Raw genomic sequence first — 26,199 nt, forward strand, 5'->3', positions numbered from 1 at the left:
GGTATCCAATTTTTCCACTACTCAAAAACCCAAAGTAAGCACTGTCTTCTCTCAGATGCCTTGTGGATGCTGTGATGATCTGCAGGTACACTGAGAAGCAGCTTTCCAGACTATCCTCCCCCTCCTATCTGGACACAAAAGCAATTGAAGAGCCTGTGGCTCAGGCTTGCAGGAATGAACTAAAAATGGCCTTCAAGGGATTCCTTAATCAGCTTTTCCTATCTCTTGTATTGCCAAGATGGTATTCAAAGGAAAATGTCATGGCCTGATCACAGCACACAGATCACCAGTCAGACAGCTCTGTTCTAGACACTCTTGGGGATGCATGATCCTTGTTTCAAGGCCTTTCAATGTACCCCATTCCTTTTTCAGTCTGTCAGGCACAATGACTCAGCAAATACATATGCTTCTTGTTGGCAGGTAGTGCAGGCATTTGTAGTGTTGAATATTATATGGCCTTCTATTTATCTTGCCCTAGTGAAAATTTGACTACAGACTGTTCCATTGTCACTATAATATTTTGTTCAACCTCCCAGCTTCCTTCAAGAGAGGAAACAGCCTGCAGGTGCTGCAAACACTTTTTGTTCCTTTATGACTAGAAGAAACTACTCTATTCCTCTAAGGCTTTAGTCTGACTTGATGCTGGCTCACCCACCTGCCTGCTTTCTCTGGAGAGCTGGCAGGTGAATATTTTCAGTAATTTACTTTAAAGCTGTTCTATCATTCTGCTATTTATTTCTGCCATAAATTATGCCCAGAGGTTAGGATGCTCTTTTTTTCCCCACTCACAAAGGAACCAAAGGAAAATATTCTGCAGGGCACAGAGGCACCTTTGTGTGGTTTGTAAATATTTCCAGAGGCAGATATACTGGGGAATGAAAAGAGCTGTAGTCTCTATCTTGTAAGCATCGCCTGAATTAACCTGCATCTTCTAGGTTATGCAACAGGGAGCAGTTGTGCTCATACAGCCCCCTCTTCCCACTGTGATTTACATCCAGCGTCTGCGAGAAACACCAGCTGGTGCTTCAAAGCATATAGAAGAAATAAAAAAAAAAAAAAAGCCTTGAGAGATTATAGCTTACTCCTCATGCAGTGGTTTGACTCATTAAAATCAGTGGAGCAATTTCAGTGACTTCTCTGGGATTGGATCAAGCTCTAAAAGCACCAGCCTTGAGAACTGGACTGCAGCCAACTAACTTAAGAGAAGCAGAATTCCAAGCGGGTCTTCATTTTTAATTCAGAAGCTAAATAAAATTGAACATCAGTGCATTTAGATGGGTTAGCTCCAAGAAAAATCCAGGGAACTGAAGGAAGTGATATTTCTTGTGTGTTTGCCTCTTCTTAGCTATACCCTAAGGGGCTGGTTGCTCTACAAAGCAGTATCAGTTACCCAGCAATGGATTACTGCTCTTATTACCACTATATACCTGTGTGCTCATTGTACAGGACTCCAGCAAGCTGGACAATAGACAAGTATACAGCAAAGAGATGGCCCTTGCTGTCCACAGCATCTCAGAGTTTAGATTTACCATTTAATGCTCAGTTTGCTGTGGGTGTTGTACCACAAAAAGGGGCATTTTTTTTCCTGTTGAAGTCACTTATGTTCCTAGTGCCCTGAGAAGGTGATAGGGAGGTTTGAGCTTCTTGCTTTGACAGAAAAGATGAAACATTAAGTCCTGGTTTTGCCACTCAAATTCTGCTATGTTTTGTTGGAAAACACCTGCAGAAGCTTATTCAGCATGAGGGTGAACTTAGTTGTATCATACAGGCTTGTTTACAAAATGCAGCACTGCCTGCCTCAAGGTCAAATTGGTACCTTGTGCCAAGGCTCCCTGCCCCGCCCTAGGTAGCAATGGAGAATTAGCCTGCACTATCTCAGTATTTCATAAGTATGTGCTTTCCTCAGAAATATCTCTTTTTCTGCATCTTCCTCTTTTTTTTTTTCTTTTTTTTTTTCCCCTCAGCATGCCCTGATTTCCTGTCCTTTCCATTGAAACCTGTCTTTGGTTTTTGTCTTTTCTGATAGCATCACCTAGTCACCCTCTGCAGACAATTCCTCTGGAGAAGGGCAGACATACAAAAATAATAGTTGTAAATCTCTCCCGATAATTCACTTGGTTTGTGAGGTGCAAAAATAGACATAATTATTTAATTATTTGAGGGGCTACTGTGCTCCTTTGTATTTAGATGAGCCATAATCATGTTCCTCCAGACCCCAGGAAAGGAAGCTCAAGAAATTCCAGAAGAAAAGGTCGTCCCTCTTTCCAGCTTTCCCTGTCAAAACCTTTGCCAGTGTGAGATAAAGCCCGCAGTATGAGCAAAGAAAGGATAAAGGAGAAGAGAGGGGAAGCAATTCAGAAACTTGGGGGCAGTTCTGGCTCTGCACCAGCAGCTGGTGCTCACCTTTGACAGGTACAGGGAGAAATCAGACTGAAGAGGGATCTCAAGCAAGCAAACAAACAAATCACCTAAATGAACAAGCTGGGTAATAAAGTAGAGCTGAGAATCAGTAGCTAACGAACACATCTCTGTCACCGCACCGCTTTCTCCTGGGTAGAAGGGGAGTCAATTACCCACCTTCCAACAAGTTATTGATCAAGCTGCTGCCATGGATTGAATTGGAGACCTGGCCATCCTGCGTGTGGCTCTTTGATTTTCTCTCCCTCTGTAGTAGCACGTGGATGGAAGCCAGATGAGCCAGCACAGGACTATCGATCAATCCGCCTCCCCCCTCCTCCTCCTCCTTTTCACCCCGGTTGCCATGCCAACCACGGCTGCAGCAGCAGCAGCAGCAGCAGCAGCACTGTTTACCTGGCCTATTTATTTTCCTTTTCAATATCCTTCCCTTCCCCCCACTGCTCTCACCTTGGCATGATATTGGCAAAGCACTCAGCAGTTGTAAAAGGGATGAATTTTTATGACTCTGAGGAGGACGATGCAGTTCTTAGTTCTACTTTATCACCCAGTTTGTTCATTTAGTTGATTTGTTTCTGAGAAATCATTGCCTATAAACAACAGACATCTCAGTCACCAACTAGGTCATGCTCCAGACATGGAGGAGGACCTGTCATTCCAAAAATACAGGTCTCCTTCATATGGTTTAAGTGTGCCTGTACTAAGATGCACATTTTCTTCATATATATTGCCCAAGAGTGCCAACAGAAAACTTATTCTCGGTATGCCATCATTTACAAGCTGTTAATCTCACAAAACTCCTGGGACAGTACATCATAAACATGAAGTGCACCAGCATTTCTTTCAGGTCTTCAGCCACCTTTGTAAGGGCTGTTGAGGGTACAGTGTCTTACAGGGACCAGCTGCCATGGAAGGAACAGTGACCAGAGTCATCTCAGTAGAAGACCTTTGCATAATGTTCACCATGGCTTCCAGCTGCATACAATGAGCAGTTCAGTTTCTGGCTCTTCCCAGTTCAACAGCAGTTTCAATCATCCCTGCAATCTTCCCAAGTGGCAATGCAGTCTTGTCCCATCTCCTTTCTCATACTGCTTTCATTGCCTGAAACTGCCTTCCCATCCCTAGGCAGGATGACAGTCATGCTGCAAAGACCAAACAGTAGATAAATGAACAATGTTCAAGGAGTAGCTCATTTCCCCCCTCCTGAATGTGTTATTTTTTGTGCTGAATCATCCATCTGCTGATTCTCAGTATAGCATTCTCTGCTGAAAAAGGCTTTGTGCAGGATATGAAATATAAGATACACAAACAAAAAATATTTCTTAGAATATAATACAGGTGTCCACCCTGTCTCAAAAGTCTTCCTGGCTTCCTTTTAATTGAAATTCTTCACCCAAGTCTCACATTCCTGATTCTTTCCACTGCAAAGCTTCAAACCCTCCCAGGAGACTCCCAGTTTTCCTCATAATTCAGTATGATTGATACAGCATGTAAAAAATCAGTTGATATTATCAAGAACATATTATCTCTCCTTGAAGCAAAGCATTATAGGATAAACTGTGGAAATTGCTACTGCATTATATTAGGGAAGCAAATACTGTATTTTAAAGAAAAAAGAGACATCTCTAAGAAACAGAAAGGCATTGGGAATTGGGTGAAAGGAAGTTCCAACCCCCAGTGCTGGGAGGCACAGAAGGACTGGGGTCAGTGAGAAGTCCTGCTTAATCCTTGTGTTTTGTCTACCCCAGATCACTGCCACGCTGGGAGTATTACAGAGCTGTCATCCTTGCCTTGGAACAGTTTGGCTAATGTCACTCTGTCAGATACGCTACCAAGTTCAACTAGCCTAGAGTGTCCCTGTATGCAGGAGCTCAGCTCCAAGGTTGGCTGGGCCATGCATTCATTGAGAACGAGCAAGTCTTGGACAGACTCTGCAAAATGAGACTGGAATTGGGCGTCCAACCACTACCACACTGGGGGAAAATTGATTCAGAGCACCATGAGATAGAGGTACATGTTTGACTGGCTGGAGCAGTGGTCTGATGTGACATGGCAGGACTTATGATACTAATGCAAATTGTTAGTAGTTGTTAACTAATGAAATTGTTATGCCCATAAGGCACTTAACACTCTGCATGAACAGAAGAGAGCCCAGACCCTGCCCTCAGGAGCAGAAGATATAAAAAGGCAAGCACAGAGACCAATAGTGAAAGGAAAACAATTAATATAGATGGGGTGTAATGAGAAGCAGCACAGGGTTTTGCAGTCACAATTTATGTCTGGTTTTGCAAAGAAAGGTTTGTGTGATCACAAGATCTTTGGTGGGGAGAGAATGTATGACATCATAGCTCTGTCCAGATGCATGTATGGTTTTTGATACATTGGTCAACTAAAAGCAAATTGGAGGGGTGAGAAGCTGGTTCAGATATACTGAATTAAAACAAAAAACCAAGAGAAGACCCTTTTCCTCAGTTCAGAAGTAGGTTGCAACAGGACTTTGTATTTTCTCAGACTTCAGAAAATTCACACAGGCTGCAGCTCCTAAAAACACACGGAAGAAAGAGCTTTTAACTGGTGTTTGGAATCAATAGAACACAAAACTACAGGAGATCAGACTACCTTAGTTGCAAAAAGCTGACCTGAGTAGAGATGCTGCTACAAAAGGTGGAGCAGAGGGGTATTAGAGAATGGCATGAAAGCGTGCGAGGAGACTGGCAGGGCTAGCAAAAGCTCACATTATTAGTGGAGGAAACAGGGAAAAGCATACTGGAAAAGGTGAATGCACAGTCTTGCACAGGTGACTGTCATTGTAACTAGTTCCTTAAACTCAGTTAAATAGGAAGTAGCAGATAAATTCAAGCCAGGGACACGACAGTGTGCTGCAGAGACGACCTTTCTAGCTCCACTTGCTGTGTACTGCAGAGGTGCACCTCTGATCTGGGATATGAATGCTATTGTAATAAAGATGAGAGATGCAGAGCCCTTGATCCAATGACTATAGGAACAAAGATCTTGTGAACACTGGGTGTGAAGAAAAATTAGTTTGTCCACAAATTGGATGGGTGAAGTAAGAGAGAGAGGAATTACAACACTTAAGCCACACAGGGCTGGCTGTAGAGTCTACCAGAAGAAAATCAATGAGCAGCAAGCGCAATAAAGATTAGGATTTCATTTTTATCCAGTATTTTAATTAATGGCAAGATGTGCAAGAGGGAGCATGCATTCAGGATACCAAATGATAGTCTGACCCAGCCCAGGCCGTCTTTTCCACAAAACATTAGCGTTTCACTAAGCACACGCTGCTGTGCTGTTTCATCAGACACGCTGCTCTGGTGTGTATCATATGATATGGAAGCCGCTCAAGCAGGCAGGGAGCAGCACAGCCTGTAATTTCCTGGTCATATGTAACTGGGTGGGGAAGCGCCTGATCCTTGGGGTGAGTAATGCTGGAATCACACCATGAGGCGCCCTGCTCTTTGCTGTTTGAGGCAGTTGAGGTGTTGCTCTTGCTGTTCTGGCAGACATTCCCCATGGCATCCGAATGCACCTAGGCTCTGCTACACTTACAACACCCTCCTGTAACGTGTTTCGCTGCGTACACGGTCACATTCCCATTCCCACGTTGCCAGCCTTTTGCCGGCGGTCGCCGCTACGAGGACTGATGTGAGCGCGGCATGTTCGCCTCCGCCCGCCGCGGGTGCGGAGCAGGACGCTCCCGCCGCCCTCAGGACGCCGTGCCCGCGCTGCGGCGTTCATTTAGGAAATGCTCCGGGCTGCCCAGCGAAGGAGGCGGCCTCTCCCCGGAGCTCTGCTGGCCTGCGCGGGGCCGGGGGCACCGCCTCGCTCCTCCCCGCCGGGCCTGCCTGCAATGGCCGCAGCCGTACCTCCCCGCCGGGCCGCCCGCCCAGCAGGCCCCGGCCCCCCCCGACCCTCTCCAGGCCAAGGTTGCTTGGTTTTTTGGTTTTGTTTTATTTTTTTTTTTTATTCTGTGAGGCTTTTTCTTTCCTTCATTTTTTCCCTTTTCCTGCTCCGAGACATTTTCCTACGTGCATTTTTCTCCAGTCGAGCTAATTTACGAGCTGGGTTTGGCGAGGGCCGCAGTTGCCGGCCCCAGCGCGGGGAGGGCGGCCCGGGGTAGGGGGGCTCCCGCTGGGCTCCCCAGCCGGGGAAGCGCACGTCTCCCCGCCCGACATGAGCTGTAATTTCCGGCAGACATTTGAGGTCTGCGACATCTGCAGCAAGGCGCGGCAGCTCCCAGCAGCCCCATGGCCGGGAGCGGGGCGGCCCCTCCTGCCTCCTCCCCAGCCATTTGTGTTTTACTCATTTCCTGCTCCCAGTAATGAGGCCTGCCATGCCGGGGTGGCGGTGGTGCTGCTGAGAAGGCAGATTGTTAAACACACACACACACACACACACACACACATACACATACATATACACGGATGTTTTTGGTACAGGATGAATTTTTAGTGCTCGTGAAAGGGAGGGACTAGGCGGAGCTCTCTGGAGCCTGGCACAGGACCAGCAAGCTTCCCGGCAGCTCTCTGCCAAAAGAATCCAGACACCCAGCCCCCCCCGCCCCGGCTCCTGTGGCCCCTTCTTGTCCGCTCTCTTCCCCCCTGGGCTCCTCAGGGGCCTCTTCCCCGGGCCAGCACTGCCCGGGATGCTGCAGACCCCTTGCTCACCCACGCCTGAGTCCCTTCACCAGCCCAGCACAGGGTTCCTCCCGCCGTGCAAACACGCTGCAGTCCTGACCCCTGACTCCTTAATCCCAATTTTTCTTCTCGGTCGTCTATGGAATTACTGCAGGAGGGTGGACGGAGGCTGTCACATTGACATCCTCAGAGTAGAAAACAACTAGAGGCCAAATAGATTCATTGCACTAGTGACTTGAACTAGGTGAAATGTCGACAGAATTACTCAACACCACAGCCTCAAACTCTCGGTACAGAAAATAAACAAACCTTCTAGTGATGTTTTGTATAGTCTCCAGCCCAGCCCCAACCCACCCATCTGTTTCATTCCCCAAGGGACCAAAGGGACGTGGGTCTCCTGGCATGTGACTATCTTCCCCTACACATCTGCTACAGATGAACTCTGTCTCCTGTTACAGTGTACTAACAGGATTCTGCGGGTTTTGTTCAGTTTTCTTCTGTTTTGATTTTTTTTTTTTTTTTAATTTGTAGTTAAAGAAAAAAGAGAACAAAAAACTTTCTTGGCTGCAGCTATCAGCTAATTTTTGGTTGCTTTCGAATGCCAAGGCCAGCAGGATCCAGGAATTCATCTACTGGTGCCAGCAAGAAAGCACTGACCCAAACAAGGGAGCCAGAACTTGGACTGCAGTCCTTGCCAGGGATCAGCAAGAGGCCAGAGAGACCTTGCTGCTGAGTCATCACCGCTCCAGCTGCTACAAGCCTTTTCTGGGGACGCGGCTGTTGCTAAGATTCCTGGGAGCTGACTGATTGCTCCTTCTATAGTCATGTAGCACACACAAACACGTCAAAGGAGCAAGGAGCAGCAGCTGGGGCGAGCTCAGAGCGAGCACACAGCCTGCTGGCCGCCCTCGGTGCCTGTGCGGGACTCCGCGGGAGCTGCGCTGCTGCTCGGGGCTCCTTTTGCAGGCACAGAGCTACCTCGTTCTCTGGAAGCTCAAAAATCAAACAGTCCAGTGATTCTGTACGAAGTGTTTTTTCTCTTTGTACTTGTACGTTTCACTGTATTCCCCCGCTGCCCCGCAGTTAGAGGTAGGGACATGCTTAAAATCTGTGCAGTGCATTCCTTGCAGGGTCACCATTCGGTCATTCTCGTCATGCAGTAAATAAATATGTTCAACCAGCAGGCAAGTAAAGTGAGCACTTTCCAGTTCTAGGGCCCAGTACTGAAACTGGTGATATTTCTTATTAAGCCCTGTGAGGTTTCAGAGTGTTCTGCAGTTCCACACACTGCACAGGAAGGGAATGCTTGTTCATGAGCATCCCGCATTTTCCTTCTCCCAATTTAATATATTTTAATTTTTTTTTCTCCTGCCTTTTATCTGCCTGAGGCACTTGCCTCCCTCAGAAGCTGCAGTTACCCTTGTTTCCTGATCCACGTTTGACACTCAACAAACTATGTGTACTCAGGCTTTAAAATCTTATGCTATATAATCACATTTAGCTTGTTAAAGCCTAAGGATATAGGACCTGTCTTCTCTCTCTGACATTAGACATATCACTGATTTCAAAGGAATAACTAATCATACTAACATTTAATAGTAAAACTAATGATTCCAGAGCCCAGTCTCCTTCCTTCTCTGTTGAGTGTTTGTTGAAGTGCCAAACTCAGAATTACAAATTGCCAAATGAGGATGCTGAGCACTTGAGTTTTGTGGTCACTTTTTTTTCCAGCAGCACTTTGGAGTTCCTAGCCATGGTCCAAGATTACTATATACCATAATACTAGAAAAACGCTCTCTGCCCCAAAGTGTTCCCAGTCTAATAATAAAACAAGAGACCGACAGTGGGCAGAGATAGACAGGGGAGGACTAGCAGGAAATTAATTGGTTTTGGCCAGCATGGCAGGAGGTATTGTTCACAAACAAGTAAACCAACTGAATTTTAGGGCAGTTTCAGGTCAGGAAGGAGAGATTTTCTGAGGTCCTTAAAAAGACAGTTTTCAACTCAATAGCTCCTTTTGCAGGAGAAGATAGGCACCTATGGCTATTTCCAAGAAGGACCTTTAACTATTGCATAAGGTCAGTAGCACATTTGAATCTACTTCTGGCCAGATCAACACTGAGGTCGTCCCTCAGCATATGAAATTTGTTTATGGAGACAAATGTAAGGTGTAGCCAAATGCAGACATGGATAAACTTACCTGTTAAGTGTTTTGAGAAAGATGATAAGAAATTATATACATGCCAATACAGAAACAATTGAAGTCTAAATTGCTCAAAGTGGATGTGGGCAATCTCCATCACACCAAATGCAAGAAAGGCTTGAGGCATACAACAAAACTGCTAGGAAAGAAGTGCTTGGGGACTGGAAGAAGCCACTCAATGTTGACTACAAAGGAACAATTTAAATGGGATTAGATAAAAATTTTCTTGCTTTAATTTATACAGTGGTTTAGGTATTGTAGAGAACAGAGGGGAAAAAAGCACTACACACACACACACACACACACACACACACACACAAAGTTTCTAATTACTTGCATATGCAGACTCAGAAGCTGCTCTTGGCTTGTGGCCTGACGGTATGCCTGCATGGGTGGTGAAAGACATGTATGATGAAGCTCATCTTTCCACTCCATGCAGTTACAGGCATGCTGTGCTTGAAAAATTCTGCAGTTACAACATCTGAATAATTCCTTTTTGCTAACCAAGAGTGGTTTTATGCCCCTAGAGTGACTAGTGCTTCAGAGCACAGGGAAGTCTCTTGGGCATTGCTTGCAGAAGCTCACCACCAACAAAGCAATGAGAAAGGACGCTCTGACCTAAGATGCTACCCAACATCCCCCATTCTCCAGTTTAGGGCTTTTTGATATCATAGGAACCCTTAGATCTGTTGTAAAGCATCAGCCACCCCTTGTATTTGAGGCACATATCTGCTGTGGCTGCGATGGATGGCGAGGGATGCCCAGGAGCAGCTTAAGCTGCAGATGACAGGAAGTCTTAACACTGGCTTTGAAGAAGAGGTCAAGCTCCACTCCATACTGAGTCATGCTGTTGTTCAGCCAGTCCTCTTAATACCATCTCTGGAGCAATCAGATCTTCCAAGCTACTGATTGGTGTTGAACCTCTCACATTCAAACAAGACAGTAAAGTGGCCCATGAAGAAACGCTCCTGTGCACCTATTTGTCACTGAAATCTAGGACAGTCCTCAGCAGAGGTTCAGGTTTGGTTGTCATATAGAGGGTGCTGGCAGCTCTGTGTTCATTCTCCTGGGCTAGCCTGTAGTGCTAGCTTCTAGCTCCAGCTAGCCTCTGCAAAACTTTCTTTCTCCAGACTCTAGTGATAATTACAGAGCCTCTGAAATGGATCCTTTCTGCTTATAAGAATGTTTGTTCATATGATATGAACAAGGATAGCTGCTTCTTCCGCCTTCAAAGAAGTCATGTGAAGAGCCCCAGAAGGCTTCAGCCTTCCCCCACCATTTTCTACATCAATTCTAGGTCTTTATGTTTATTTTCAAGGCTGCCTGTGAAACTGTCCAAGAATATATTAGAAAAGCCTCTTTCTTTGCATGTTGATAGCACTGTTCTTCTGAACCTTAGGATAATGAAAGACAAGGCATTCTGTAAGCAGGGTCATGGCTTTACAGATCACTCTGCTTGAAGATATAAATCTCCTTTCTCTGGCTTTACTGAAGACAGATCTGAAAACAGCAGAGAAAAGACGAGAAGGTGAAAGAAAAAAGAGATGAAAAGAAAGCACGATTGAAAAGAGCTAAAACAGTGAGAGAGAGGGAGTGAGGAAAGAAGTAGCTTGAAAATACAATTAAATCAGTTACAATGAAAAAAAAGGTTTTACCTTTCCTGAGACGTGGGAAAGAAAATCAGCCCAGTGGGATGCCATGCATTGTTCTGCTCTTAGATACTCTAGAGAGAGAGTTTATGAGCATATGGAGAAAGGAATTCCATGCAGTACAAAGAGAGATACTTAGATAGGTGATGTGTCTGCTTATACAGCTTAGACGACTCTAGTTCTGTGCAGTACATTAACAAAACTAAGTCCTATACCAAGGGCTTTGCAGCTGTTTTCTAATGTCATTCATGAGAGCATTTGACTTGATGTCAGCAGGGATCCATGTGGCATGGCACCCCAAATCATAAGCTTTTTATGGCATGTAAGTTTTCTCTTTTCTGATATTTCTATCCTGAAGCTTTAAAATTACTGTAGTAATACACTCATCTGAAGGTCACCAACGCTAAACAACTCCAACATCCACAGATACTGAGCAATCTCAGGACCACTGTGAGATTATATCAATGTCAATGTGAGGAGTCTGCCATGGGAAGAGAAATCCCCACTCCCATCAGCATGCTTTTGAAGGCCCACAAACCTTTAGTCCAAGAGACTCAATAGATTGTAATAGGATTGTAATTCATGCAAGTGTCATGCTGTCATGGTGTCAGTGTCATAAAGGTTTAAAAAGTGTTGTTAATCACTAATTGGTTTGTGATACTGAAACACATCAATTACAACTAAAACATAAAAATCTAAATGAAACACATATCTACTATCATTTTATAGCGCAAATCTTTAACGATATCTCAATCACTGTTACATTCTGTTCTTGAGCTCTCTTCTGACACAGAGCAAGCCTGATAGTGCTGTTTGTAGTACTTCAGCCTTACCAACAGACAAATACTTCCCTAGATTTTCTTTGTAAAAACTACTAGCAGGTTTTAATCCATCTGTGGTAGAACTACCTCTTTCTGTTTCTGCTATGCTATATTACAGTCCACCAGAACTTCTTTCTCTCTTCCATATTTAAAGTAGTCCACTTGCAAAATCAGGGTGCATCCCCATTTCCCAGAAAGGGTTCAGCTGCAAAGTGCTTTGGTGAATTTTAGCATTAGCAAATTCTGGTTTTACAGACCATATTGCTTTACATTTCGAGAAAAAATTGAAAACCTTAACTGTTGTTCTGGAGTAACTCACAGGGTTCAAGTAACAACAGGGCTCCAAGTCAGGAAAGTATTAACATGGGATTTCTCACAGTGGGTCATGAGATGCTGGTTGATCACATCACTGTTAAGCAGAGTACTTAATCACTTTCTCAGCATTAATACTTGTATGGAAAGGTTAAAGAGAAATAATAGAGGGCCAGGAAGCAGCCCCCTTAAAAAGGGGTAAAAGCACACTTTGACATTGTAAGTGAGTCAGCTAGCTTCAATATCTGAAAGAACACTGGAATAAGTTATCAAATAATCAATTCATAAGCACCTAAAGGATATCCAGGTAATCTAGAACAACCTGGCTTCAGTTGTTAAGAACAAATAATGTCAAAACAATTGAAATCCCTTTTTGACAGAGTAACTGGCTAACAGTGAATGGCAAAATAATAGGTATTTATATCTGGATTTCAGTAAAGATTTCGATGTGTCGTCTGACTTTCTTAGGATATGGTAGAAATGTGAGGTAAACTAAATCATCATTAAATAGAAGCACGATTTGTGGCAATACACTTTGAAGAAGTTCTCAGTAAGCTGTTTGCTATCAAAGGGTGGCTAGGATTTTAAAAGAAGCCCCCAGGTCTGTGCTGGTCCTAGTCAAAGATGAGAATTTGTAAGTTTCTGGTAAATGAAGAAATGGCCAAAACCTGGTTCAGTAAAAGCATCGTTTTTTTTTGTGTCACAGATTAGATAGACTGCCATAGAACAAGAGCAATCTTTGAGAGCCCTTATGGTCCTACATGTCTTTACTTTCTATTTACTTGACTGACTGAAATGAGAATTTTCTGATTAATTTTTTTTTTTTTGGTAAGCTGATTTTTTTCCAGACCTTTGTATCAGTGGTAAGAAACGTCTTGCTGGGTCAGATTATTGATTACCTTGGTGAGTTTTCTGATTCCAGCAGCACCAGCTGGAGACTCTATTTGGGGAAAGCATGAGTATTTGATCAAAAGAGATATTACACAAATCAGTGTTGCCCTTATAACCAAATCTGGTTCCTTGTGAGGCATGGTGAGGAGAATAATACTAAGGCAATTGTCCTCCTAGTTGCTGTTAGGATATCTCATTTTGGAAATTTTGGAAGCCCAGGGACAGTGGTTTTTTGTGCAGTTGTTATTTAGGCTGTTGTTCCTGGAGTAATGAGACTCTGTATTTTCAAGATTTGTTACATGGACACAACCTCATGACAGCAGATAAAAGATGGAAGAATTGACACTTTAACAATTTCAGAAAGTAGTCTTAGAAAATGAACAGCGATATTAGAATTTGAAATTGTCTTGTTCTAGTCCTTGACTTCTGTTGCAGTGAATGCTTAGCACTGGCTAGTGGTTAGTTAGTTGCTCTGTGCCTCTGCTTCCTGACTTTAAAATGTCTCCTTCATGGGATATTGTCATTATGAATACATAAGAGATTATGAGATATTCAGATACTGAGGAATAGGCTCTATTTAACAGTCTGATCTAGAGATATATAAAATACAGAGGGTTCCAAGAAGTGGCTGGAATCTCTTTTTAAAATGAAAAAATTCTATCTGAGGAGGTTATGAGAGCATTGGGAAAATGAGCAAAATGTGAGCATGACCATTACAAAATAAGAATGTGGAAACATCAGAAGAAGGATTAAAAGGAAGCTTTAAGCAGGACATTTTCACAGATGTGGTTATAAGGGAATCACATGGGAGTGGGAGAATTCTGCCTAGAGCTGGAAGACCCAGTGTGGACAGACATGTCTTTTCTCCTTTCAGATTCCAAAGTCATCATTGGCTGGTTGTGTGGCTCTGAGTAGGTCATTCTGTGTACGAGGCACCATAGTCTCCACTGGTGACACAGGGGTAATGGACCATGACAGGGAGATGAGAGATTACAGATGGGGAGATTATACTAACTGATGTCTGAAACATTGTAAGCTCTTCATGGCAGTGTACTAGAAGATCAAAAATACTGTGATTTGTTAGTCACAATATTGACTAGAAACATTTGAAAGATCATGAACTGCTGTTATTTTAAAAATGGGATGGATGTTGTCAGTGATGAAAGACAGAGAAGTGACACAGGGACAGTTTTCCCAGTGCAGGGGCATATCACTCCTCTGATCCCTGCAGTGTTGGCGGGTAGTATCTGGTGTCCTCTTTCTTAAGAATCAGTTGTCAGGTCCAGCTGTGCCTCAGACCAGTCCTGGACCACCCAAGGATCAATAGCCTTTTCAGCCTTCCTCCTCTGAGAGGAAGAAGTGCCAGGTGTGATGTGGCTTTTGGAAGGTGAGAACCATGTGAACTACTCTGAGAACAGGTAGTGTAATTTCCCTGGTTGCAGGGGGACATTACACGTGGTCTCTGTCTCGTGGGCAGCATTGGAACAGGCAGCATGTGCAGGAAAGCATGGAGAGCACCTGCAGTGTCCACAGTTCAATCAGCCTTTTTCCAGGTGGAGATTAACTCTCCTCTCTTTACTCTGACTAACGAAAACATGCCTTCAGCTGCTGTTTTAAAGACAAACCATGGATATCTGGCACCTCTATAAACCATCTCAGTGAATTAAAAAAACCAGAGTGCATTGTAAAGACCTTTAAGCTACCTGCTTGTTTCCAGGTAATTGAGAGGCTGCCCTGGAGGTAGCCAAGTTTTTGGTCTGGATTCCAAGCATCTTTCTCTGTCTTCTATCACTTTCTTCTAACACTATTGGTTCTTTGTCCCCTTCATTCCTTTTGTAGCTGTCTCATATTTAATATTGAAATCAGCATTCCTTGGGCAAGGCCCATTCTTTTCTTCTCTGTTTGCACACTGGCTAACACAGTAAGGTACTGCTCCTTGACCAGAACTACTGGGCACTATGCTAATGGTTATAATGGCAGTCATTAATAATGCTTTGATCTCTGGGCTTGCCGAGGCAGTCAGCTGCTGTAATTGTTCTCCACCCTAGGGCTGAGTATGTAGTCAGCTTGCTCTTTTTGGCTATATCTGTTGATTTGATCTTGGTGCCCCATTCTATATGTTCACCCTGTCTTCAGACTGGCAGACTGGAGTCTCCTAAAGTGGTTTTGAGGGCAGTTAGCCAGGCTGCCTTTGGATCCACTCCTTTCACTGGGAATAGCTTGTTTTCCCTTGTATGCTCTACTGCTAGTGTTATCTTCCTCTGAGTTCACACCAGCTCCCAAATAAGGTATTCATATTTCCCTGTTGTGCTGATGCCTTGTCATGGTATAGCAGTGCTTTTTTGCACTCATGAATATTATTCACAGGTCACTTGTTATTTCCAAGTCCTTACATCCATACACAACTTCTGTTGGTTGACTGAGAATTTCAAGTGGAGAAATCAGAAGCAATAAATATCTGAATGACTAGACTGAACATCTCAGCTGATCTAAGGAGGAGATCTGAGATGCTAAAATGGTATGGATTTGTGTTTCATGTCACAAATCATACATGCTTGTACATTTTTTTTTTGAGGGGATACACTACTGGTTATATGTGTAGTCCTGGAAATGGCAGTGGACATCCCCGTGCAGCTGTGAGGGAGGCTTGTCCCTTGAGGGACAGAGGGAGACTTCTCAACAAATGGTTTCTCTAGAGCATATTGCTTCTCCACTTAGTACTTCAATTGCCGTAATAAGAGAAGTGATGAAAATTTGTATTTCCCTCCCCCTTTTTAAAAAAGTCATTCTAAGGCCATTGCTAGTTCCTTATCAGTTGAAGAGGCTTCCATCTGACAATTCTTCTAGGTAGCTGAACTGTGTCCTGCTGATATCAGCTGTGCTGGCAAGGTCTGAGTGGTGTCACTGGGACAAGCCAGCTAAATACATTGTGGATACCTGAGGTCCTAAAGAGAGGCTAGGTAGGTGTGGCCTCTTCTCCTCAGCAAGAGCTCTAGTACCTTTTCCAGAAGTGGAGTGGTGCCATCTGCATGGCAGGTTTCTGCTGCTGTGGTACCATTTAGATCCCTATATAACAGTGTGCCATCGGAAGGCAGAGGGTGAGGAGGCAAGAGTCTGGAAAAATGGGAACTGAAACCCTCTTGCCTTTATTCCAGACTCTCTCAAAATAATTTCCAAGCCACCCAGAAGAGCTGAAGTAATGCACAGGTCTCACACCTACAGGGGAAACTAAACTGGTGAGTCACTCCAGGAGGGCTGGACTAATGCAGCAATTTTGGAAGCTTCATCCCTTCATCAAAGCCACAGGAGTCCAGGGACGGCCTAGACTGGCAGGATTAGCAATACAAGGGTGTTGGAGAACACAGCAGGAGATCTACCCAAATTTGATGACCTGCCTGGACAAATACCTATGACAGAGAGCTGAGGAATATGATATTTGTGCTTGTGTGAGAACCAGCTCAGTGGAATAGTAATTATCATCTGCTGAAATGGCCAGAGCATGGTGGAAAGTCGGGACAGATATTTTCTAGCTGGAAAATGTGACCTATCAAAAAATGATTAATTGTTTCTCAGGACTTGCCAAGTCTTCCAGGTTATTCAACATCACTCCAGCTGCAGTAGTGGAGAGGACAAAAACACTCTTGCAGTTAACCTGTGTTCATACTGGAGATCTAGAGCAGATAATATCTTACACAAGGCTTAAATTTTCTTGTGAGGTCTTTTGGGGCATTTGCAAGCCAAGCCAGGTCCTATTTTACTTGGGGAAAATGTTTCATGCAGTGAAGAGAATCAAAGATTTCCTTTCTGAGTTCTCATACTCCCATTCCCTCCTCTTGGCACAGAAATCAATACCTCTAGCAATGGATTCAGCCTTGCAGATGAACTGTGGGAAGAGAGCCGAGGTCCAAAAATCTCACTACACCTGATCCTTGCTGGCGGGATTCCTTAAGTCTACAAAAGAAGGAAGACCAACACAAAACATCTGAAAAGCAGAACTTGGAACAGTTTGCTTCTTCTGAATACTAAATTCCCAAGGGTTTCTTTTCCAAACAAGATGGGGCAGTTTAGGGAAGAGCCAGAAACTTTCAGTTCCATTTTATTAGTGTGTTAGCAAGAATCACCCATTAGCTCATTCTCGTCTTGCTGCTTCACTTAATGAATTTCAGATACAGTCTCATATCTACCCTGAGACTAACATTGATCCCTTCTGATCCCTAACCTGTCCTCCAAATCCATTCCTTGCAGCTAGGAAAAGACAGGTGTCTTCCTGCAGTCTTGGAAGAAAGCACGGATCCAAGTGCATTTAAGTGCTGGTGTGCAAATGTTATTAAAGGACAGAATAAACCCTGATGCAGGCTTACACCATTGTGCATAAAGCTGTTCCTTCTTGTACTGTATTGATGTTTCATTCCCATTTTCTTTTGTTTAATGAAAGGTTTGCAGTCCTTCCCTTTTTTTAAAGGGACTGCAGTATTTATTATGAACATTGAGACTCCCTGGTCGGGGGAGAGTTAATATGCACATAGTAAACAAGCCAGAACGTGTGTAAACAAAAAAATACTGGTAATTCTTTATTGACTTCGACCACAGAGTCCCAAGTCTCTGAAATCTTGGCAACCCCCAAACTCAGAGTTCTTCCCTCCACTGAGATGAGACATTAGCCAGTGTATCAAGCAATTACATAGGATATTTTTTTCTGCAGAGCTGTGACATCATGCTTGGCAGCTCCCCAAGGCACCAGATCCAATTACCTGAGTCACCAGCAAAGGGAAATTGCCAAGAGGCTGTCACTGAATTCAGCTCTGGTGAATGCAAGAGCAGAAAAAGCCAAGTGAAATGGCTGACAGCAGACAGGGGGAGAGAGGGGGGAGGGAAGGGAGCAGCAGCAGTTTCTCATCAGAGACATAGAAGGAGAAATGGATCAGGAAAGGATGAAAAAAAATCCAGAGAGAAGGAGCTAAGAAAGAGCCGTAGGATAAACTCTGTAAGGGGAATTTCCAAATGTTGCCTCTGTCCTACATAAGGGATGATTGGAGCCACTAGATTGACACAGGTCAAATGCTCTTAGAAGAGTTTTTTGGTATGTAATTTCAAAATTAATCTTCACTGTCAATGGAACTGATGCCCTTTTCTTTTGTGATCCCATCTGGAACGTCCTTTTTCAATTTGCTGCATTTTCCAGCTTTCTGCTAAAGCTGTTTTCAAGGACTGAGAAACGGACCTCATTGGTGCTTGCTGTTCCCTGCCCTGGGTTATGTTTCCTTTGAAGCTGCAATATCTTCCTTGCCTGGAGGAGTTTGCAAGGAGTACAAGGTTCCTCTGAATCTGGCACGTGGTGCCTTGTTTTCATAACGAATCCTCTGGAGGCTTCTGTTAATTACTTCACCAGAATTCTTATATATAGCATCAAAATGAAATTCCCCTAACACAGAGAAGAAATGTAGGCCCCTGTTGCCTAAGGAGCCAGCACGGAAGTGGTGACTTTAACATGCACAAAAGTATACCGATGGATATCAAAGCCCTGGCATAAACAGGGTCCCTACTCAGATCACATTTGCAAACTGGGAAGTGCTCACAGGGACAATTCCACCTGCATGCAGCATAACCAGCTACAGCCAGGGAAGGAGGTTTTATGTGCTGGGCACAGGCAGTGCAGCACACAGCATTAGTCAGGAACAGCAGCACACATAGACGTACCTGGTAAGATGAAGAAAAGAAAGTCCATAAACCACAGAAATACACACTGCTCACAAGCACAGCTTGAAGTACTGTGCACACACAAAAGCTATTAAGATGTAGATGCAGCCTCATTAATCTGGGCTGTTTTACACACCCTATTTCCTAGCTTTCGTAGGGGATTTAGGTGATAAATGAGGCCATTTTGAAATCTGGCAAAATGCCGCCTTCTTCAGAGCATACTACAGAATAAAATTCTTATATAATGTGTAAAGTGTGAGGGGGAGGGGGCATCTCCAGGATGGAGCACATGTCTGGGCGTGTGTTTGCATGTAAACTATTAGCTTTATTTCCACTGCAGTGCATTTGTGCAAGTATCCTGCGTGTCTGTGTTGTGTGTGGGGGGTATGGATATACACCTGAGGCTCTGTGAACTGATTTGCACATTAGATAGGAAGAGAAGGGACCTCTGAGTGTGGATCTTATATCTGCCCCCATCCCCAGGTTGGAAAACTTACCATGGCTGACCTTCAGGGTCTACTACAAAGGTTATGGGTTAAGCAGGAATAAGGGCCTTAATTTATCATGGGTGGGTTGGGAAGTTGTCTAGCAATAAAGATATCTTGTCAGCATCATGACCTTTGCTTTGTGTTTGTGAACTTTTGCTATCTGTACCCTGGGGGCTTAGGAGAAATGAAGGATATGAACAGAGATATGTGGGTATGTGTATGGTGTGACCATCGTGTTCATTAATTGTGGAACCGTGTGTGAAAAATATTTACATACATCTTTTCCTTTCCCATCCTGAATTAATATCAGAGTTACAGACACTCTGTAATTTATCAATTAGTCTTTATTGAGTTTGCCTCTGGCAGTGCAGACCTTCAAACAGCTTTGAATGGGTGCCACTGATGGAATCTTCTGTAAATGAATGATGCTTCATCTCCTGTTGACTCACTGCCTACAACTCCCTTGTTTGTACAGTAGCCCATGTAATCTCTACATCTTTACAACACCCCACTTGGGTAGGAGACTGCACACACACAAGTAGCCTGTGTTCCAGCTGGGCACCAGTACAGGCTCACTGGTCAGCTGGCTGCTAACAGAATGTGCTGCAGTTAGATTTTGCCCCAATTCCAGAACTCTGTGGAGATACAAATTTGGGTTGCAGTACTTGATCCAGCCATTCATTTTCTTGAAACTTATTGCATGAGGTTTTTCCTGGGATTTAATTGCCTGAAGGTTCTGTGAATTGGACTGCAACTAATCACAGTGTTGAAAGGGTAACAAGGAGAAAGGTGTGTAGGCAGTACACTCACATAGGCTTTCTTTCCTTGAAAGGTAGTCTAAAGAAAAATATTTACTTCTTTCACCAAACAGAATTTACTTGGCTTAAGACTTAAGTTAGGCAAGACTCAGATGAGTAACACCAGCAGCCATTGAGTTTGGTATCTCACTGCAGGTGTAAAAAAAAAAAAAAAAAAAAAAAAAAAGACAGCTTTATCTTGTTGGAAAGCTATTTTCAAGGAATTATGGTGGGGGAAAGAGTTGATTTGATTTATTCTTTAAGGTTAGTCTCCCCCAGTTTCAGCTAATCATTTCCATGTCTGAAATAACTGACCTATATAATAGCATAGTCTGTCTTTTAGGAGGTTTCTCTGGGCATACTCTTCTAACTGGATTTGTGGAGTGTTTTTGCAGAACACAGAGGCACACCCAAGCTAGCTTTCCTTGGGTTAACTCAGGTTAACCCACTGCTGCTGGAGAAATGTGATCAGCCTCAACAAATACCCCATTCCCAGGAATTCCCGCTGCTTCTGCTGCAACCCATCTCTCTGTGCTTCCCTTTTCCTCCTCTTCATGTGCGTAGGTTCAAATTAGTCCTCTTGCATTTCTGAGCAGAGATGTGTTTGCCTTGGGCTGCAGGTGCCGTCCTGCAGCTGCCAGGGCAGCAGGCAGGTCCATGCAGGGTGAGTGCTGACCACGCGGGGTGTGCGGGGGCAGCAGCCAGCCAGGCACAGCACATGTGCCACGCCTGGAGAGGCTGCACGGTGCAGCCTGCAGCGGTGCCTGCCTGCAGCGGTGCCTGCCTGCAGCGGTGGCTCGGGGCACACACTCTCCATCTGGGCATGCCTGCAGTGAGTGCACAGGCACGCACCTTCCACCTGCCTGTGGGTGAAGTGGCTGTTTGGGGACCACCTGGCATCAGGCGTATTGTCAGAGCTGTGGTGGCATCAGGAGGCTGGTCCTTGTTCCAAATACCCTTGTTCCTCTCTTTTTCCTCAAGCAGAATTTTTTGATGGAAAAGAGGAGCATCCCCAAAGGTAGTTCAAGTGCACAGATCTGTGATTTATGTGCTGCTTACATGATGGGCTTAATCCCTGGGTGTATCAACGCTCCAGTCCCAGAAGGACTGTGGTACAGTACAGAGACCCTACAGCTCCTCTGACATCCTGGCTTGGGTGCTGGCAGCAGTCTGGCTGCAGTGCCACACTGAGCTTGATTCACAAAGATTTGCTGTGTTTGCTTTGTCATGTGGAGTTTGGCTTTGTTTTGAATCAGACTGTTAAATCACAAATCTCTTCATTTGAATTCAGTGTCCCTTTTGTAATGGCATCTGGATCCTGAATAGGTCCTTGAGGTGCTGCTACTGCTAGAATAATGCCAATAATAATAATAACTGCAACTGGAGGATCACAAGTGCAGCACAAAGTACTTGCTTCTAGCCTTCAGATGGATCAATACTCTGACCTTCAAAGTCAAGGCATATTTATCTACTGAAGGTATTTTTCATATTTATTTGGAATTTTAATGTGGTTTTATACTTTCCCTCTGCTACTTCAGCAATTTGTTTGTGGTACCAGGGTATCTGTGTGGCTCAGCAAGAAGAGGCATTCAAATACCCTCTGGAAAAGGTTTCAGAATACTTCACACTCTTTCTAAAATGGTTGCTCTGTAGCACATATCTTAGAAGGATAAATGGTGATAGGTGGTTAGAGATTTGTCTGCAGTGACCTGAATGATTCATTGGCAACAAGGGTGTGTGAGCAAGTGCAAAGAAAGCTGTGCAGCTTGGCCTGCCTGTGAACATGCCATCGACCAAGGAGCAGTGCACTGTCTCCCTGTGCCCAAATCTCATTTGCAAAAGCCCCAGAGTGTGGCTGTTCGAGCCTACTTTATCCTCCCTGGCCCAGATATCAGTCGTGCTGGTGTATGTCACATAAGCAGGACCCTGTCTGGGATGCCTTTCAGCCAGCTGGACTAAGATTCAGCTGGTCGTGACAGTATGTCATGATCTGTGTCCCATGGTTGCCTGATCTGCAGAGGATGCTGGCATGTCACCTCTGTGTGCTACTTCAGCTCAAGCAGCTTCAGAGACTCTCTCTTTGTGTTTTGGAGACAGGCACTGTAGTCCTGAGGGGGAGACAAAATGGTTGTGGGTGCTTGCATATATCCTTTTTATATGTGCCATTTTAAGTATAGGTAATGTATGGTGCAATGCAACCTGTGTGTGTGTAAATGGAGCCTGCTTTCAAGCTTCAGTGGTCACAGCAGCCTGCACTCAGTCTTTTCTTACAACAGTGCTGGTCCCTGGCTCTGGCCAGAGTGCAGCACATTCCACTGAGGAGTGAGATTTCACAGCTGAACCCCCCGAGGTGGCCCTATTCTCCAGCCTCCTGTTGTTGCACAGTAAGGGATGGTGTCTAACCAAATCTACAGCTCTCATGTTGCTGGCAGGGAGTGGAAATGGCAGCAGCAGGATTTCTAATGAAAGTGCCTCATGACCTCTTCTGTCCAAAGCAGGGCGCCATCCCCCAGGCCTCCTGCCATCCACGTCTCTGGGCTAGCAGGGAAGCTTTTTGTGGTAGGCTTGTGACCCCCAAAGTAGATGGATTTTCCATATTGCATACACAGCCTGCTTTCTCCTTTTAGAGTATGCAGAAGATGTGCCAGGAGCTGGGTCTGTAGTGTTCCCAGGAATACAGCATACATGGCTGCACGTGTGGCAGTGCGGTGGAGGGCAACAGGATGGGAATGGAACAGAGCGTAGAGAACACCCTTTCTGCCATGCAAAATCTGTCCTCCTTCCCTCTCCCCCCTGTCCTCCCCTCTTCCCTTATATTTTTGTATCTCCACATCTGTGCAAAATTTCAGGCACTTGAGGCTCCCAGGAGATAGCATCATTTTTGTGTTAAGGATGCTTATTGAATTTGACAAATGATGATTTATGACAGGGCAACCCGCATGGGGCGCAGTGAGGAGTCTCAGTGCCTCGTCACAGACTGGGATTCTGTTTCATTCCCATCTCAGCTCCTCTTTTGCCTCTCATTGGAGCTTAGAGCAGATCAAACTCGACAGATGCTGGGAATGTATTGCTTAGCTGAGAGAATGAGTTTGAGAGAAAGCATGACACAAACAAAGAGAGCAGAGTGAGAAGCTGATCTTCCCATGTCTCTCCCTTTAACCCATGATCTCACCTCCAAGACCTTGTAGGACACTCAATAAATAAATTAACTTTTAACTGCTGTGGTAGCCTGGGTTTGATTCCAACTTCACTGAATATTCTGCATGTCATGATAGTCTAAATTCAGTTTGCAGGCTGCATTTGCTGTCTTGTGGGTCAGCTGGAGGCTGGATCCTCTGAATGCAGCTCACTCAGATCTGCAGCAGATTCTGCTACTGTCTCCTTTGGCCATTCCAGTCTACTGTGCACCTTTGACTTCCACCATCCTCTCTGTTTTGGTCGTGGAGCCCACACACAGCTCTGTCTCTGCCCTTCAGTCTTTGCTGCAGATGCAGAGAAAGTAGAGCCAGACCAGGTCTGGCAGGACTCAGAAACGGAGGCTTTGTGCTGCACTGTGTGACTGTGGCCTTGCTGCTTCCAGATCTGGTTCAGATTTCTGAGCAGCTTTGCCACTTCTGCCAAATGTAGATCCCAACCTGATAAACCTGGCCCAGGTAGAACCAGTGGGGTTGTTTCAGGACCCTGCTGGGGCTGTGAGGGTTGGGAACCATGGTGCAAAGACACATGAGAGAATTCACACAAATCCTGCTGGATTCAGCAGGGCTGGCTTAGTACCTGTGCCTTAGTACTTTAGTGACTGACCAGAGCTGGACTCCCTTGGAGCCAAGCAGGTGTCTTTCCACAGTGCTCTGAGCACAGTGAAACTCAGTTCAAGCACGATGGAGATTCAGAAAGACAGCTCATGTCTGGCACTGTGCCCAAGCTAATAAACCCTCCCAAATCCAGAGTGCTGGGAGGTGCAATGTGGAGACACTTGAGCAGTCCTGTTGGGTAGCAGCCCAGGTCCAGCAGGGTTGATGCTGAGCCAGAGCTAATAATCCCTGCTGCACTTAGGCTGAGCTTGTGCAGAATGATTGGGTGTCCCTGCATTGCATTTCCAGCACATCCTGTGGGCCCCACGTTTATGGGTCTTTCCTCTGTCTGAGGTATATCCCAGCCCCCTTATCTTGGATCATGGAAATGTGACAGTAATGTCTTGGGGACAGATGATGCATGCACCAACCCCCTCAGTGAAGGCAGTCTGTGAGAGGTAGTTGGGTTGGAAGGTCTGGAGGGAGACACTCCTCTGCTGGCAGCATGGTGAGGGGGAGGCTGGGCAGCACATGGCTGCTCCAGATGGAAGCCATTAAGCAGGAATGTCTGTGATGTGGTCTGGAGCAGTGTAAACAAGGGCCATGAATTATCCCGCACCTTGTAAGCAGGGCTGGAAAAGATCCCCTGCCATCCTCTCCTTCCCTCCCTCTTCTATCTCTCTCCTTCCTTTTACCTCCTCTCCCTTAATTCCCCATATTGTTGTAGACATTTCTTTATTTCCATGTGTGGTTAAGTAAGGCTGTGCTTTCTTCAGTCCTTCTGCTTTTAACCCATGCTATTATTCCTTAGAAAAGGGGAAAGGCTAGAGCTGGAGAGGGGCCAAGGTCTCATGAACCACCTCTGAGCTAAATCAGCCCTTGGATGAGTGAACACAGCTCACTGGCATGCTGGGCACATTCACTGCCTCAGACACTCCTGCCAGCAGCAATACCCTTGGTCACCCTGCCAGAGACTGCCTGGTCCCTCAGCCTCCATTGTTATTGAGTGGGCTGACCCCTAAGAAAGGGGAACACCTTCAGCTTGCTCAAGATCTAAACCAACTCAATATTCTGTCAAAGAGCCTAAAACACAGTTTACAACAGCACTAGTGAAGTATCCTGTGTTCCTCAGGCTCCAGAGTAGTGTCTTCCAGGTCATCTAAATACCGCGATCAGCAGAAAGCATTGAGGAGAGAGTAGCTGGGCAGAAATGTCCTTCATCTGACAGGTTCTGGTGGACTGGCTAAACTGACCATACTGGATGCTCCTCCCTATTAATAGCAGCTTCTCCAGACAGCAAAATCAAAAAAAGTTTATGTTTATACATTTCAGCAATCCAAACTAGAAGCTCTAGAAACTATAAATGTTAAGATCTCTTTACTTACTATTGAAATGTAGCTATTTCTGGCAAGGAAGAAGGAAGTTATTTAACAGAGCATAGCAATGCTATGCAACATTTGAAGTAGCAGGATGCTGCATCCAACCATCTATGATATGGAAAATTTAGGAACTGAAATTAAATTGGTCAAATTGAAATACCAATTAACACATGGTTCTGCAATAGAGCCATGTATTATTTTAGGTGCAGAAAAGGAATTTCAATTTTGAAAATAGATGAGTCTTCTGACTATATCATGTGCCCAAGATAGCTCTGGTTTGTGGGGTCACTCCTTTACCACCTGCTGAACTCTCCATGCCCCATCTGTAGGATATATTTCCCTTGGACTCATCTAAAAAAGTATCATCCACTCAGACACCTCTGAATCTGAGCCCTGATGGGAACACTCTCCTGAGTTAGATTGCTTCAGAGCAAATGTCCTGAGTGTCTGCATTTCTAACTCTGCAGTGGCAAATTATTGATTTGTTCCATTTTAGCCACCCAAATGCAGAGTATCTCCATGGGGGAATGATCTCCAATGCTTCTGGACAAAGGCATTATAACCCCCACCAGGCCCTGCTGCTAGGGTGGATGTCATCTCTCCAGGACAAAGGATGGGATGTGGTGGGCCCCCTGCAGTGACACATGTCCCAGGAAGCTACTCAGCTTGGTGGCAAAATGGTTTTTGACGGAATCTAATATGGATGGCAGTACCTCAGAAAGCAGATGTCAGGAGGAATAAGCCCTGGCCAGCTAGACTGCTGCATCATTTAGACAGCAGCCTAATGTCTATTCCTTACCACCTCCAGGAGGGTGTCTCTGCTAATAGGGCTTCTTCCTATCAGCAGCCCTTCTCAGTTTCTTGAACAGTAATGAAGCAAAACTGGTTTGGGAAGAAAAATGTAGATGAGAATGGGCAGAACTCCAAGCCTTTTGCAGTGTTTTTGTGAGCACATCCAGCAGGTCACATCTATTTCTGTGTCATGAGACAACCCAGAACACAATTCTAGCAATCCCATGGCCTAATGTTTATTAGTGGGGTTACTCTGTACACTTTGTGGACCCTTGTCCTTCTGCCCACTTCAGAGCCAAACAGAGTAAT

The 26,199-nt window shown here is 44.8% G+C and overlaps 1 protein-coding gene and 1 long non-coding RNA gene across 6 annotated transcripts in view; one reads left to right on the plus strand and one right to left on the minus strand.

The window, feature by feature from the left end:
- Nucleotides 1-6,069, minus strand: part of LOC135302835 (uncharacterized) — a 54,166-nt gene extending 48,097 nt beyond the window's left edge. The window contains exon 1 of the long non-coding RNA XR_010364414.1: nucleotides 2,578-6,069. This is a non-coding gene — a long non-coding RNA (uncharacterized LOC135302835). The remainder of the gene's footprint in view (nucleotides 1-2,577) is intronic.
- Nucleotides 1-26,199, plus strand: part of LOC135302833 (uncharacterized) — a 169,327-nt gene that overhangs the window by 112,410 nt on the left and 30,718 nt on the right. The window lies entirely within an intron of this gene.

The sequence above is a fragment of the Passer domesticus genome, chromosome 6, assembly GCF_036417665.1.
Source record: "Passer domesticus isolate bPasDom1 chromosome 6, bPasDom1.hap1, whole genome shotgun sequence".
NCBI lineage: Eukaryota > Metazoa > Chordata > Aves > Passeriformes > Passeridae > Passer > Passer domesticus.